The sequence below is a fragment of the Sorex araneus genome, chromosome 1 (genome assembly GCF_027595985.1).
Source record: "Sorex araneus isolate mSorAra2 chromosome 1, mSorAra2.pri, whole genome shotgun sequence".
In the NCBI taxonomy this organism is placed as follows: Eukaryota; Metazoa; Chordata; class Mammalia; order Eulipotyphla; family Soricidae; genus Sorex; species Sorex araneus.
This window is the reverse complement of record NC_073302.1, coordinates 324,435,963-324,452,127: the sequence shown is the minus strand read 5'-3', so window position 1 is coordinate 324,452,127 and position 16,165 is coordinate 324,435,963. Positions and strand designations below refer to the sequence as shown.

The 16,165-nt window shown below is 37.8% G+C and overlaps 1 protein-coding gene across 4 annotated transcripts in view; it reads left to right on the top strand.

Moving 5' to 3' along the window:
- The window catches only part of MICU3 (mitochondrial calcium uptake family member 3), a 113,647-nt gene that overhangs the window by 41,859 nt on the left and 55,623 nt on the right, over nt 1-16,165 (top strand). The window lies entirely within an intron of this gene.

Sequence of the window (16,165 nt, the reverse complement as noted above, 5' to 3'; positions counted from 1 at the left end):
TAGTATACATATGCATGAATACAGTGTATATGTATATGTCTAATATGTGACATATACATATGTAACTAATTCTGCAAGTTCAGTTACACCCACATGCCATTTTTTTTACCTTTCTAACTTTCAGAAAGTAAAAAGGTGAACAGTGCCCAGAATTGGTGTAGATGAAATCAATGATAACTCTCATATGCAAATGTAAATTGGCATATTTATTTGATGAAGCAGCTTGGCATTATCTACTAAAATTAAAGATACACATACCCTATACCTAGGATTTCCACTCTAAGTTTTAAGTTATGTAGTACACATACATCTTATAAAGTTAAACTTGAATATTCCATGATTGAATATTCATGAGTGAGTATATTCACATAGACTTCCATAATAAACTCATTTATGTGTAATAAAGGTTCACAAAAATCTTCAGATTGCCCATAAGGGCTAAAAACCATGACAAGATATCAATAGTAGGGTTAATAAATTAGTTTTGGTATAAGCAAACACTGAGTAATATATAACAATGGAACGAATTTAGCAATGCTGAAGTTATAGTAGTGCTGTAACTGAATCTCAGAAACAATGGTTTCCAAAAACATTTCAAGGTACAGGAGGTGAGGGCTTTGAGTTGCATGTGACTGAGTTGGTGATGGCACTGATTCAAGTCCTCACCGCATATGGTCCCCTAAACATTGCCAGGGTCACTTCTGAGCTCAGGAGTCAGGATAGCCCCTGTGCATTGCACTTGGTCTCACCCTCCGATCCTCCTCAATTGTATATATATTACCTTCCAAAGTGGGGAATTAAAGCCGTGTTGTTACAGGGTACATTTATAGGTGGGAAAACTAAGGAATGGAAAATATCAATTTAGTATAGTATGTAACAATGAGTAAGAAAGAGGAAAATACAGGCAGTGAGCAGCACAAAGAAACCAGAAGCTTCTAGTTCTTACCAATTTGTAATCTTAGATTGAACATATATCCTTTCTGCAGTTTTTTAAAAATTTGGACAGATCACTTTATTTGTCATTAAATTTCTCATAATATTCAAATAATAATTTCTGTTGTTCTCTAGATTTCTTTGAATTTTTTTAAAATTTGAAGCAGCATTTTAAATTTTTTTTTTATCTTTTGAAGTAGAACAGATTTTATTTGGAGGGCTTTGAAGGTATGGCAGAGGGGAAAGAGAGAGTAACGGGCTCAAGGGAGAACGCGGGCCTCTCCCGGACAGATCCCAGAGTTTTTATTTTTGAATTACAGTATAGCCTAACCACCCCTGTATGTGCATAAGCATCTTCAATGCATATACTAATATATTTTCATATGTATGGTAATCTTTAGTAACAAAAATTGAAATAGTATTAAAAAGATAGGGATTTTCTTAACTACTTAAAGAGACTCTTCTGAAAACCCTTGGGAAATGACATGTTTACTTATGAAGCTTTAAACATCCTTTTGTGTAACAGACATCTGCATCACATTCACTCTTTACTATTTTAATACAGATCTGTTAGTAGATTTTATTAATTTTCTAGGACACCCAAAACAAGTACCATATCTGTAATGACTTAAACAATAGAAGTTAATTTTCTCACCATTCTAGAAGATGGAAATCCAAGAACAAGTTTCTGGAGCTTCGTTAGTTCCAAGCCTTGTTCTTTACCTTAGTTATCTTTAGCTAGGCAGTTGTCTGTCTTCTCATTCTATCTTCCATGTTTTTTTTCTATGCTCATTTGTTTAATAATCCCTCTTATAAGATTATTGAATCAGAACCTCCCGTAATGACCCAAGTAACTATAATTACCTGTATAATTACCTCTGCAGATAGTCACATTTTGAGGTATTAAAAGCTAAGTATCCAAAGTAGGAATTTGGAAATGACACAACTCAGCCTATAAAATTCAGTGTGACAAGAAAATGAAGGGGTTCTAAGGATCAGAACAGCAGTTATATGATTATAAGACAATTGTGAAAATGTAGATTTTATTTATTAAAATTCAATGAAAATTTAGCATATTTGCTATTATAGTAAGACAGATGAGCCAAAACTGCTATCAAACAAAATGCTTTCAAAATAAAAACAAAGAGCATTAGAGGGTAGGGAATTTGGTTCAGCAGTGAAGCACAAACCTTCCTTGCATGAGATCTGAGTTCAAGCCCCAGAACTATACTTGTGTATATCACTGTATCACTGTCATCCCATTGATCATCGATTTTCTCAAACAGGCACCAGTAACATCTCCATTCGTCCTAGCCCGGAGATTTTAGCAGCCTCTCTTTACTCATTCTTCCTGCGGTGCTGTATTGTAGGCTCTTTCAGGGTAAGGGGAGTAAGAGAATCATTGTTACTGTATTTGTCATATTAAATATGCCACAGAGAGCTTGCCAGGCTCTGCTGTGTGGGCAGGATGCTCTCGGTTTGTTGCCAGGTTCTCCCAGAGGGACAACTAGGCTGCTTCTGGGAGCTTTGTTTTATAGTCTCTGGATCTTGGCCATTGATGGGATTACACGACACAGGGGGCAGTTTGGGGTGTGGCTGCCAAGCTACTGGAAAATGGGGGATCTGAGTGGAGGAGGCCCAGTCCCGATCCAAGTAATCAGCTCCGGGTCCCGCACACCTAGGTTGCTCTGCTGGTTCCTTCATGCGTGAGGCTCATCTTAACATGTGGAGAGTGGCCTTAAGTATGGCTGTGGCTGGGTTCCAGAGGTCTTTGGCTGCCAGGACTCTTCTCAGGGCAGGCAGGGAAACTCCAAGCCTGTTCCAAGCCATACTTGTGTATATATATATATATATAAATTTAAAAATAGCAATATATAATACTTAATGTACCTACAAATATTATAAGTTATTGTTATAATTTTTTATAAAACCTAAGTAGAGAGTGTGGGGGCATGGATTGAATGATAACATATGCATTACAAGTGATTTAATCCCCGACACTGAATGACCCACCCTTATCCCCAGCACTCCATTGTGACCCTGTTGCCCTCAAGCAGTGCTGTATGTGGCCCCTTCGTCAATAGTAACCCCAAAAAGGAAGACCAGAGAGATAGTACAGCAAGTAAGGTGTTTGCCTTGCACATGAATTCAACCCCTGGCACTCAGTATAGGCCCCAAGCCTGCTAGGAAAAAACTCTGAGCACTACCAACTATGGCTCAAATGTGCCCCTCTAAAAAGTAGTGACCAAAACACCCCAGAGGAACATGCTAATGAATGATTTATTTGGAAAAGTAACAGCTCCAAATCTTGAGGTGATTATACAAAAGAAGTAGGTAGGACATTCAAATGCATACAGTTGGACTTCTGTATATAAAAATTAATGAAAAAATTCTATAATGATTAAAATAGTAGAATGACATTGCAAAAAATCTTTTAAATAGATGAAAATAATAGAACTTAGAGTTTGAAACACAGTCAGACCTATCACTAAAGATAGGACTAATCTTTCAATCACAGGTGTTGAAATAATAGGCATTATTTTAGGGCTACACCTAGTAGTGCATAGGATTTATTCTTCACTCTGCACTCAGGGATCACTCCCAATTGGGGTCAATGTAGTATATGTAATACGGGAATTAGAACCTCAATCATGCATACATATGCAGCAAAAGTACCTGCTGTGCTATCTCTCCAGCTGAAAATAACAGGCATTTTTACAGAGCATATAGGAATAGATTTTTGTCATATGGATTGCAAAATGCAATAAGCAGTTTTCATAGATTAGTACTTACTTTTAACAAGCAAAAATTCTGAAATACTAAAAGCAAAATAAAGGATAAGAGGGTTTTGAGGATTGTTTTCCTTTTTTTGACAGTGAAGCTGAAAGGAAATTATCGGACCAGAGTGTTAAGGTATGGAAATATATATAGCAGATGAGAGATATGCCCTGCAACTTACTAACAGTAAAGGTTAATATTCTTGTAATCATAAAAAACTATAGAGATGAAGGTAGAAAAGAAATGTTACTCGGTAGAGAAGTGAATTTTAAAAATGTAAAATAGATGTTTCAAGGACAAATAGTCATAGAAAACTAAGATGAATAAATAGTAGAATTCAACATAAACAATTATGTTTATCAAAATGAATAAACGTACATAAGGTAGAAGGATCTACAGATAATACAGTTGTTAGGATGAGTGCACCTGACCCAGGGGTAATTTCTGTCACCACATGGTTCCTCAGAACTCAAGGTGCAGCTCTGGAGTCTTCTCAAGCACCAGTGGGTTCCCAGGTATGCCCAGCACTGCATGACCCGAGCAGCATTGCATCCTCGGGCCCTTACATTGAACACATTGAACACATTGAACACCAGTCAAGAATCGCAGGTGGGGACTCTTAGACCTCATGAGCATCACTTGGGATGCTCCAACACCATCCCCATCCCACCCCACCCCACCCCCAGAACATAAGGCTGAGTAAACAGTAAGTTACAGAGAATGCAGTACCAGTTCTTAAAGTGGAAAGATCTTTGGGGGAATACATGAAATTAACACATATTTTTTTTTCAAATTAAAGAACTGTCATTTACAAAGTTATTGATAGTTGGGATTTAGGCATACAATAGTTTAACAGTAGTCCCACCAGTGTCAACTTCCCTCCACCAGTGTCCTCATGCTCCCTTCTGCCACCCTAGTTACCTTTTCAGGCACATTTCAAAGTTCTTTGGTTGTAATTGAGATCTCATGTTTTCAGTATTGTTAAGTCTGTGCTTGGAATATAAAGTAGCTACACTACTTTCCAACATCACCATTTTACCTAAGGCCCTTGTCCCCTGCTCCCCTATTACTTCCTTTTCTCATCTTCTTCCTTCTGCCCTTGAAATTAGCACTTTTTATAATAATGTGAAGAAACTTGTTTTTATTACTCTCTTTTCTTTGGAGTGTGCAGTGAGAATTTTCCAGAGGATACATAAAAATGAGTGATGATGCCATCTCTCTAACAACTCATAGAACATATGGTAGTGTATTTTAGTGTTTTTAAATTTCTACATGCATATTTCTGTTTCTTCATGTGTTTTATTTATAATCTATAAAAACAATACCGTTCAGAGCCATAGCAATTTGTGGGTCCCATACCCTACTGGGTCAGGAAATTATATGTGGTGTCAAGAATTGAGCTGGGATCAGCTGCATGCAAGACAAGTGTCTTACCCCTTGTACTGTCTCTACAGCCTTAGATCCAAAATAATAATAATTTTGAGTAAAATATATATATTTCAGATAAATTTTAAAAAGCTATTAAATTAAGGAATATTTTACAGCAAAAGTATTTGATATTATATAAAGAATAAATTGCAGGGCTGGAGCGATAGCACAGCAGGTAGGGCATTTGCCTTGCATGCAGCCAACCCAGGTTCAATTCCCAGCATCCCATATGATCCCCTGAGCACTGCCAGGAGTAATTCCTGAGTGCATGAACCAGGAATAAGCCCTGTGCATCGCCGGGTGTGAACCAAAAAGCAAAAAAAAAAAAAAAAGAAAAAAAAAAGAAAAAAAAGAATAAATTGCAGAATGATATGTAGAAAACTACTAATATTTGCCAAAACACAAAAATTCATTTAAAATTAGACTGAAAGTGTGTAAATAACATTTCCTGCTTTTATTTTCTCATACCGACAAAATAATTAAGCTGACATGTAACTTGATTATTCTCCTTCCCCAGTTTTAATCAGTAATATGGGATTCAGAATTTATATTTATCTGTTTTTATTAAGTTAGAAAGAGACTTATATAAGTTCATTTAAATATGTTAGATTTATACTTCAAACTCTAAAATATGAAGATTGGTAGAATGTATTATCACTAGACGGTGCTCTCTTCTTATTTTATGCTATTTCCAATGAAAATCAACCACTAAGCAATAAATCAACAAATTATTTGTAGTTAGCTTTCTAAATGTCTCTAAAATAATGATCCAGCAAGAGTTTGTCTTGAAAGAGGCATTGTGTTTTTAATATATTGAGAAACTATAAGGAATATAGTAAATTTGTGAAATATTTAATAATTATGGCTCTTGGTATTCATGACTGTGGTATTCTTGATTGACATATAATTGTTATATTTTGTGGACTTACCAGAATTGAAATCTTGTATCTAACTTTTTTATTTTTTTAATTTTTAAAATTTTTTATAATTTTTTTATTTTATAAAGTAGTTCACAGTATTTCAACACATTTAATATTCAAACACTAATCCCACCACCATTACACCTTCCTACCACCATATTTCAGGTGTTTCCATCCCAAACCCCAATCCCTGCCCCAAAGCAAAACCGAAATCATATTTGTTTGTTATAAAAAAACCTTTGACAATGCTACAAAAAAGTATCCTTAGAGGAAAGAGGGTGAAGATTGTTTTACTCCACCCAGGGGCCATTAAGCCCTTCTATAAGAGATCACTAACATGTTTTTAGAAGTTGAGTCTTGTGTGCATATATATATACACACATATATATGCATATATACATGTATATATATATATACATATAGATGTAAAAAAAATATTTCCCTCTAAGATTGGCTGCCTCCTACTTTGAACTCCATCAAATAAACTCCATACTCTTGGAGTATGGGTAGGGTGTGTGGTATGAAATGTCCCACGGAGCATGGCGGTAGTTGAGTTCTGGAGGTTTTCAACTGCCGGGGCTGGGTCCCTTGGGGAGGAGAGGGCTCTCAGTCGCCCCCTCTGGGTCGCCCCTAGTGAAACAGCCTGGAGTGGAGCCCAGCGGCATGGTCATGGCGAGTGTCATTAATTTTCTTTTTTAATCCTTCCTTCCCCTGACCCTTACTCACATCTCCACTCATCCAGTCCTAGACCTGGTAAACTCAATTACATTGACAGTCTTAGAGTTTGTTTCATTGGCCACCATTATCCACTCACTTTGTTTGTTGTGGAGTGAGATTATCTGGTATGTATCGCTCCTTCTGACTTAATTCACTTAACATGATACCCTCTAGTTCCATCAAATTGTAGAAAAGGCAAGAGTTTATCTTTTCTTACAACAAATAAATTATCATGTATATAGATCACAATTTCTTTAGACTTCTATTGTTTTTAGACCTTGGCTACCTTTGTAAATTGTGAGCAGTAAGCATAGGTGTGCATATACCATTTCAAATCAGTGGCTTGGGGTTCATGGGATAGATGTCAGAGTGGAATTACTGGATTCTGAGGTATTTTGAGAAATTTCCATACTGTTGCTCATTAAGGTCATACCTGGCTTATATTGCTACCAGCAGTATACTAGGCTTGCTTATTCTTCACACCCCACCAGCGCTTGTCTCTCTAACTTATTTAATATGGATCACATTAGCCAGTTGGGTTTGGTGACCAATTTTATATGTCAGCTTAGCTAGACTAACGTCCCCAGTTACAGTGACAAACCTGTCTAGATTTTACTCTGAAGGTGATTTTTTTTCATTTTTTTCAATTTTTTTTTAATTTATTTATTTTTAATTAGAGAATCACCGTGAGGGTACAGTTACAGATTTATACACTTTTGTGCTTATACTTCCCTCATACAAAGTTCGGGAACCCATCCCTTCACCAGTGCCCATTCTCCACCACCAGTAAACCCAGCGTCCCTCCCACCCTCCCCAATCCCATCTCCCCCCCCCCCACCCCACCCTGCCACTGTGGCAGGGCATTCCCTTCTGTTCTCTCTCTCTATTTAGCTTCTACGGCCCACAATAAAGGTGTTGAGTGGCCGCTGTGCTCAGTCTCTAGCCCTCATTCAGCCCGCAACTCCCTTCCCCCGCATGGCCTTCTGAAGGTGATTTTTAAGATATAGTTAACATTTTATTCTTTTTAAAGTCATCATTTTAATCACTAGATCATAAGCAAAACAGTTTTCCCTCTGCAAGGAAAAGGTCTTCATCCAATCAGTGAGAAAACCTTAAGGGAAAAGGATAAGATGCTTTTGAAGGGATCCTGCCTCCAGACTGCCTCTGACCCAAGGCTGCAGCATCAGCTCTTGTTGGATTATAGATTATCACCTACCCTTTGCAAACTTAGGAGCTCCCCCATAATCACATAAGCTAGTTCCATAAAATATATCTGCTTGACTCAGTGGCTTTAGGTATTGTCATTTGAAAAGAGGAGAAAATGGAAGAATTAATGAATTAAATAAGGTATGATTCTGTATCACCTTTACTAAAGTATCCAAAGGTAGTGACAATAGTTTGCAAGGGAGACCAGTTAGCCTGTGTTCTGGCCAAATTTGGCTACATAAGAGCAAACAGTTTGGGGAAATCAAATGAACCAAGATTGTGGCTTAACCAAAATATAATGTCAGAAACAGGTGCTAAGGATTTGCGGTGCTATCCAAGGATTTTCTGTCCTGTCTTGCCACGTGTGAGGGGAGAACCAAGGAACAATATATGACACCATTATCAACAGAATAAGAGCTTGCTAGGGTTTAAGAATGGCTGATAGACATTTTAGTAAAGAGAGTAAGAGGGCCAAATCACGGTACAGCAGGGAGGAAACTTGCCTTGCATACGCTGACCCAAGTACAATCGCAGGCACCATACATGTTACCAGGAGTGATTTCTGAGTACAGAGCCAGGAGTAAGCCCTGCCAGGTGTGTCTCCCAGATGAACAAAAATAAAATGAAAAGGAGGAAGATAAAATGATAGTTTTCAAAGAGGGGAGTGTCTAAATGATCCTTAAAGGAGAGATTTTACAGTTGGTACCTGTATGGCCTGAAATATGAAGATCAAAGTGATAAAGCATTTGGTCAGGGTCATTGGATGAGATATGATTTATCAAAATTTGCACTGGGCCTGGAGCAATAACACAGCAGGTAGGGCGTTTGCCTTGCACGAGGCCGACCCGAGTTCGATTCCCAGCATCCCATATGGTCCCCTGAGCACTGCCAGGAGTAATTCCTGAGTGCAGAGCCAGGAGTAACTCCTGTGCATCTTCGGGTGTGACCCGAAAGAAAAAAAAATTGCACAGTCGTGACAGTGAGTAGAGACACCAACAAGGAAAACTCAGGGTTGTTTTCAAAAAGTGCTTCTAAACACTCACGTGGTGGGCAGCCAGGAGGAGGTGCCTCCGGCTCCTATCCCGCTGCTGCGCTTGGACACTTTGAGTCTCAGGAGATCAAGCTTAGAGGACACAAGTCAGGTAGGTGGGTCAGTGCTGGATATTGAAGCCAGCTGTCTCTGACCCCCTTTCACCACACACAACAAACCCCTGGCAGGACTGCACCCAAGTTTGTTCCATGAATGCCATTTGGGTTTTGACAGAACTGGTACACGTCTCACCCTTGTTAGTTTCCTGGTCAGGTCCTGGATGTGGCTGAGATAGCCAGGTGACCTTGCACCATGGAGGGGAACAGGATTGTGCCCCATATGTAGGCAGGGACCACTCTGGAGATACTCTACAGTGTTGACACGGTGTTAGATAGGAAACCAGATCTTAATCTCCATTTTTTTCATGGGATCTAGTGGCATATATGTGTAGCTCCATTGACTTCCTTGTAATTCTCCTCTCCTGAGGTTGAAGACAGTTGTTCTTCAACCTCTGAGGGAACAGAAAGAAAGAAATGTTTCTTGGAGCTTTTTCGTCATGATAGAAAAATGTAAAGTACAAGAGACTGAGCAATCCTGAAAAAGAGCATTAAGATGTAGAAGGTTCTAACTTTGGATTCTTAAAGACAGCCTTTGGAAAATCTAAAGAGGTCCCAGTCTAAATTTGTGGATGAACTTTCCTTGGGAGATAAAGAGTTAAAGGAAGTGAAATGTTTATCTTCCAAATGAGGTGGACGGGGTGAAAATAACCTAAAAACCTAAGATCCCTAGAAGATAAAAATGAAAGCTCTCCAGTATCTGGTAACTGAAACCAGAATTTCCCTGAAAATTTTCCAGGTGAAGGAAGAACAACATCAGATGCTCTCAAAGATGTGATGAAGGATGATTAGCAGCTTCAGGAAAGCCAGAAACTGCTTTTACAAGAAGGTTAAGAACAGAAAAAAATAAATGAATGAGCTTAAGAAACAGAAAATCAGATCATGAAAACTTAACAGAAGCTGTAGAACAAGTTCTCCCTGCTACAGAAAATCAGATCAACTCCAAATGAACACTGGCTGCAGATGCAGGATTGAGCTGTGGTGCTTGAAGATGACCTAAGAAATGAGGATCCACTGGAAGTGGAAATGGAGAGTGAATCAGGAAGCAATAACAAACCTAAAGGAACTTCAGGGAAGCTGATTCATGCCTCTGTGTTAAATACTATTTTAAAAATCCTAGAGAAAGGAACCAAATGTATGATCAGTTATCAAAAATAGAAAGGGGAATATTAAAGAATTTACAGAATCTATTGAGGAATCTTCAAAAGGAACAAGCATCTTTTCAGTCATGAAACATACAGCTTAAAGATGGATAACAAAACCTACAGTGCAAACTCCAAGGAATGCTTGAACTCTATCAAGAAAGTGTAGACAGTGCAGGAAGGTTATAGTAGAACAAAATAAAAGGCTAGGGAATGAGAAACAGCTTTCTAAAGAGGAAATGTTAACAAAAGGATCTACGCTGAGCACAGAGTTGGGACCTTTCGAAAGTGGGTCAAAGATCTGGAAGGAGAATTGGGAGAGAACTAATAATTTTTATCAGGAGGAAATTATTTTCTAAAAGACAAAAACCTGTGAAAATTATTTTTCAGTTCAGACTGCTGAAAAACATGTCCAAGGGAAGAAAATTCCCACAGCAGACAAAAGATAGCATTAAAATATTAACATTAACAAAAAAGATCCTTATGCACCTGATGTTCTGGTAGAGAGTACCCCCTTCACTGTTCCTTAGCTTTGGATCTCCCTGCACCTGAAATGAAAGCTTTTTATCCTATGGCAAGCAGGGAAAGGAAAAAGAGGCTCAGAGCCCCAGGGCGTCCTCTGGATAATCAGATAAGCAATGAAAGAGGAGAATCAACTAGGATTGGTAACCTGAGCCTCTCAGAGGTCACCTGGTGTCAGGGCCCCTTTCAACTCCACAGACAGATCATAGGAGGATGATTCCTCCTCCCGGCCAACCACATCCTGCTTCAGCTTTTCTACAAAGCTGGACAAGCTTCATTTCAATTCTGGTAGACTATCCGGACCAGCAGAATTCAGAAGTTTTAATGTGCCATCCTTGGAAATAGTGGGCCCACATCAGAAATGCAATCCAGTAGAAATGATGGTAGGGGAACCTTCATATTACAGGGGTTTCTGATTCAACTCTTTCTACTCAAAAGAGTATGAGGAAGCTTCTGGTGCTGACTCTGTTTGACCATTTCTTTCTCTAATCTGTGATCTACTCTTGCCACTGGATACAGAGGACCTGTTCATAAAGGGCCCCCTTTTCTTCCACCTCCTTTAGGAAACATGCATAGATTCTTTTTCCAGATTATTTTCAATCCAGGGCATTCCCTGCCCACCACACCCTGAATTGGCTGTGAGCAATGTCTATTCCCTTGGAACTTTTCCGTATTTCCCATCCCACACCATCACCACATCCTGCAGATAAAGTCAGGCTTCCTTTCACGAGCGATGCTGCCTTCCAGTAAACAGCCAGAAACCCAAAAAGGAACTTGACAATATTTTGGTGTCTTTTTAAAAGTAATTTTGGCCTAATTGTTTCATTTAAGGAACTGTTGGCATATACCTTTACTCAAATTAAAGCTTAATGGAATTAGAATTCTCCAAACAGTGTTTCATAGATAAAGATGATCTAAATATGAAAAGGGATTACTGCTGACAGAAAAGTTTCCAAAATTCAGAATTCCTTGACATTTTTATGCTGTGGCTAGAACTCAGGGACTCATATATAGTGTGCTCTACTGATGAGCTGCATATTGTGTCAGGTATTCTAATGACATAAATAATAGAATTATAGAAATAAATCCTATAATCATTTGCATATATAATAGATGTGTATTTGGGCTGGAGCAATAGTGCACCGGGTAGCATTCGCCTTGCGTGCAACTGACCCGGGTTCATTCCTCCGCCCCTCTCAGAGAGCCTGGCAAGCTACCGAGAGTATCTTGCCCGCATGGCAGAGCCTGGCATGCTACCCGTGTCGTATTCAATATGCCAAAAACAGTAACAAGTTTCATAATGGAGACATTACTGGTGCCCGCTCAAGCAAATCGATGAGCAACAGGATGACAGTGACAGTGATAGATCTAAATCAGTATCCTGTTGTTGTCCTTATATGAAGAATCCTAATACACTTGCCTTATCATTTCTCAGAAAACCCAAGTATTCAGTCATAAATCAGCAAAGCCCAGACATAACAGCAACTTGCCAGGTCAGGAAACCCAACATTGGAGTTCACCTTAGACTTATAATTAACTTTTTCCTCTCCACATTTATATTCAATAACTATATCCAAGTATTTAAGAAAATATATAGACAATACCTGTGATTTTAAAGCATTTTTTACCATAGGTTGTGTCACATCACTTAAGAGCACCACAACCTGAAAACACATTAGTGTAGTCAAATATTTTTTGTTAATTGGAATTCACTTTTCTTTCTTTTTCTCCTTATTTTTTCCCTCTACTCAAGCAGATGAACCATCTTTTATCTGCTCTTAAAGAGCGAAATATAAATTAGAAACAACAAAAAACTTGCAAAATACTTGAATAGATGCTGCTTTGTAGATGACATCTAGATGACTCATGGGCATATAACGACTAATAGGAAAATGCAAATCCAAACTGCAGTGGGTATGATCACACACTTATGAGAATGTCTTGTTTAATAAAGACCAGAAAGAAGTGTTGGTGAGGATGTGGAGGAAAAGAAATTTTCTATATTGTTGGTGGGATGTAAACTGGTGCAGCTCTAATGGAAATGGTATGTAAACCTTTGAAAAATTAAAAATTAAAATTCCATATGTTTCAGCAATGTCACTCCTAGGCATTTATACAAAGAATACAAAAACATTACTTTGAAAGAAAATTGCCACCCGTAGGTTCATAATATAATATCCACAGTAGTCAAAACATGGATTCAACCAAATATCCATCACAGAATGACTGGATCCAAAGATCAGAATACAGCACAACTGTTTTTAAACATGGATAGAACTCGAAGTGATTACACAGTGCTAGCTATGTAAGAAAGTGAAAAATAATGATCAGATAGTTTTACTTCTGTGTGGAATATAAACAATCAAATCAAGCAAGCTAGCAAAAAACCACAAAAACAAATCTTAGAATGAGAATATTGTGATAGTTGCCAGAGAAAAAAGAGGATGGGAAGGTAGAAGATAAGGGTAGTGGGGAAATTTTGGTAGTGTAATGATATTTTGGTGGTGGGAGTGATGAGTGATAAGGAAACCCCCAAAAAAGTCTCATAAAATGCAATAAATGCATGCCTGTAACAATTATTTAAGTGTAACAAGCAGATCCTCTAATTAAATGTCATTGAGAATAGATGAATGATGAAATAAAATTCATATAGGGTTACTTGCAGGAATACACAGTAGACATAAGGGTACATAAAATGAAAATGAAGAGCTGGACTAAGATATTTCATGCAAGTATAAACCAAAGTAAAGCTTGAATAAATAGACAAAATTGACTTTAAAACAAAAAGACCTTACCAAAATACAAAGAATGCTGTTATATAATGTTAAAAGGGTCAGTCCAACAGTGGACTCTAACATTTAAAAGTATTTGGGCTGGTATGTGTACTGGTGCAAGGATGGGTGTTTGAGCATTGTGTAACTGAGACTTAAGCCTGAAAGCTTTGTAACTTTCCACATGGTGATTCAATAAATAAATAAATAAATAAAACTATTTGGGCTGGAAAAATGGTACATGGGTAAAGAGCTTGCCTTGCATGTAGCCCACCAGGATTTGATATTAGGTCCACGTACGGACCCCCAAGCCCTTTTAGGAGTGAGCCAGAAGTAAACTCTGAGCACAGCTGGATGTCAACCTAGCCCAATCCCTCCCTCAAAAAAAAAAAAAGTCTATATTTATAATACTGAACATAGATACTCTTAGTATATAAACAACTATTAAGAGGTTCAGAGGGAAAAGTAGGGATACAACATTAGTAAGGTACTATATTGCCCCACCTACATTAATGAATAATTATCTATACAAAAAAGAATAAAACATTGACTAAATGAAACAGTTCAAATGAATTTGATATACACCAAACATTCCATCAAAATCATATCATGCATTTTTTCTTTCTACTGTAGTTTGAAACTAGTAGTCAGGGGAAGATGACTGGAAAAGTCACAAAAAATGTGGGAATTAAATAATATGCTACTGGGCCAGAGCGAAAGTACAGTGGGGAGGGCATTTGCCTTGCACACGGCCAACCCAGGTTTGATCCCCAGCATCCTACATGGGCCCTGAGCACTGCTGGGAGTGATCTTTGGTTGCAGAGCCAGGAGTAATCTGAGCATCACCAAGTGTGACCCAAAAAGTCAAAATAAATAAAAAAGACTTTAAAAATAACTAAATAAATAACATACTACTGAATAACCAAATAGGTAAACCCAAGAAAATTGATAGAAGAAATTGAAAACACCTTGAGACAAAAACTGATAAACATAACATGCCAAAATGTATGAAATATACAAGAACCAAGAACCGTTACTAAGAGGAAAGTTCTTGGTGATAAATGACTATCTCCATAAAAGAAAAAGAGCTCCTACTCTAAGACTGTAAATAAACAAAACAACAAAGTAATTGGCATAAAAACAGACACATAGACCAGTGGAATAACTAGAGATTCCAGAAACAAACCCTGTTGACTTATAAACAACTATCCAAGAATATATAATGGGGAAAGACAATCTTTTTAATAACCAGTATTGGAGTAACTAGATCCCTACATGCCAAAGAATGATACTAGACCACTATCTAATACCATGCACAAAAATTTATTCAAGATTGAATAACAGTCTGGAGAGATAGTGCAGTGGGTAAGGTGCTAGCTTTGATGCAGCTGGCCCAGTTTTGATCCCCAGCAACCTATATGGTCCTCTGCCACCCCCACCTTCACACCCCCTTCTCTCCCCATCCCCGGACAGGAGTGATCCAAAGCATAGAGCCAGGCCCTGAACACTACTGTGTGTACCCACCTACCAAAAAATAATGGATTAAAAACTTGAATGCAGAATTTGAAATCATGGAGCTCCTAGCAGAAAACACAAGTGATATATTCCTTGGAGACTTTTAACCTGACACCAAAAGCAAAAAAATATGCTTTACATAAAATCTCCTTTCTCCTTGGCTTCAGTTCATGTGTTTCAAGGATGTAGTCTTCTAAAAACCACTTACAAAGGTCAAATTCTTTTATTGTACACCACCACAATATGGGACCATGATGAGCACTGTGAGAAGGAAGAGAGATTCCCAGCCTAAGTAGAAATAGCAAAACTATTGTTAAAAAAAAAAGTAAAGCCCTAAAAGTTATCAGAAGATTACATCTGTCAGACTATATGGGCAAGAATAAGGAAATTTTTGCTCAAAGGTTACTCCTGACTCTGTACTCTCCAGGAATCATTCCTGGTGAGTTCAAGGGACCATATGTGATTCTCGGTATTGAACCTGGGTTGGCTGTATGCAAGGCAAACACCTTACCCACCGTACTATCTCTCCTGCCACCAATGAATTATTTTTTTAACTGACAGCTTAGAGTCAGTGTCATTCTGACCAATAATTTACCAACTGTGTGGCACAGTAAGTTACTTAACTTTTCTAAGTCTTAATAAAACAGACATAATTATATTTTTAATTAAATAAGATAGTATAATGCCCCTTTCCAAATGCATGCAGGACACTCAGTTAAAGATACCTATAACTTTTTGATGGGGGGTGGGGTGGGAGGGGGGTGTATTGGGGTTCTTGGTGGTGGAATATGTGCACTGGTGAAGGGATGGGGGTTAAATCAGAATTTGACTGTGACTTAAACCTGAAAGCTTTGTAATTTTTTTTCTTTCTTTTTTTCACGGTGATTCAATAAAATATTTCTTTAAAAAAAAAGATACCTATAACTTTTAGAGCTATAATCCCTAATGAGTTTAAGCTAGAAAAGATGGAACTGAATAGGAACAGTTAAAGTAAAAAAATATTGTTGGTATTTATGTAATAGAGAGTATAAGTAATATGAAATATTTCAAAATTTTTAATCTGCAGTGCTAACCAAGGTATTTTTTG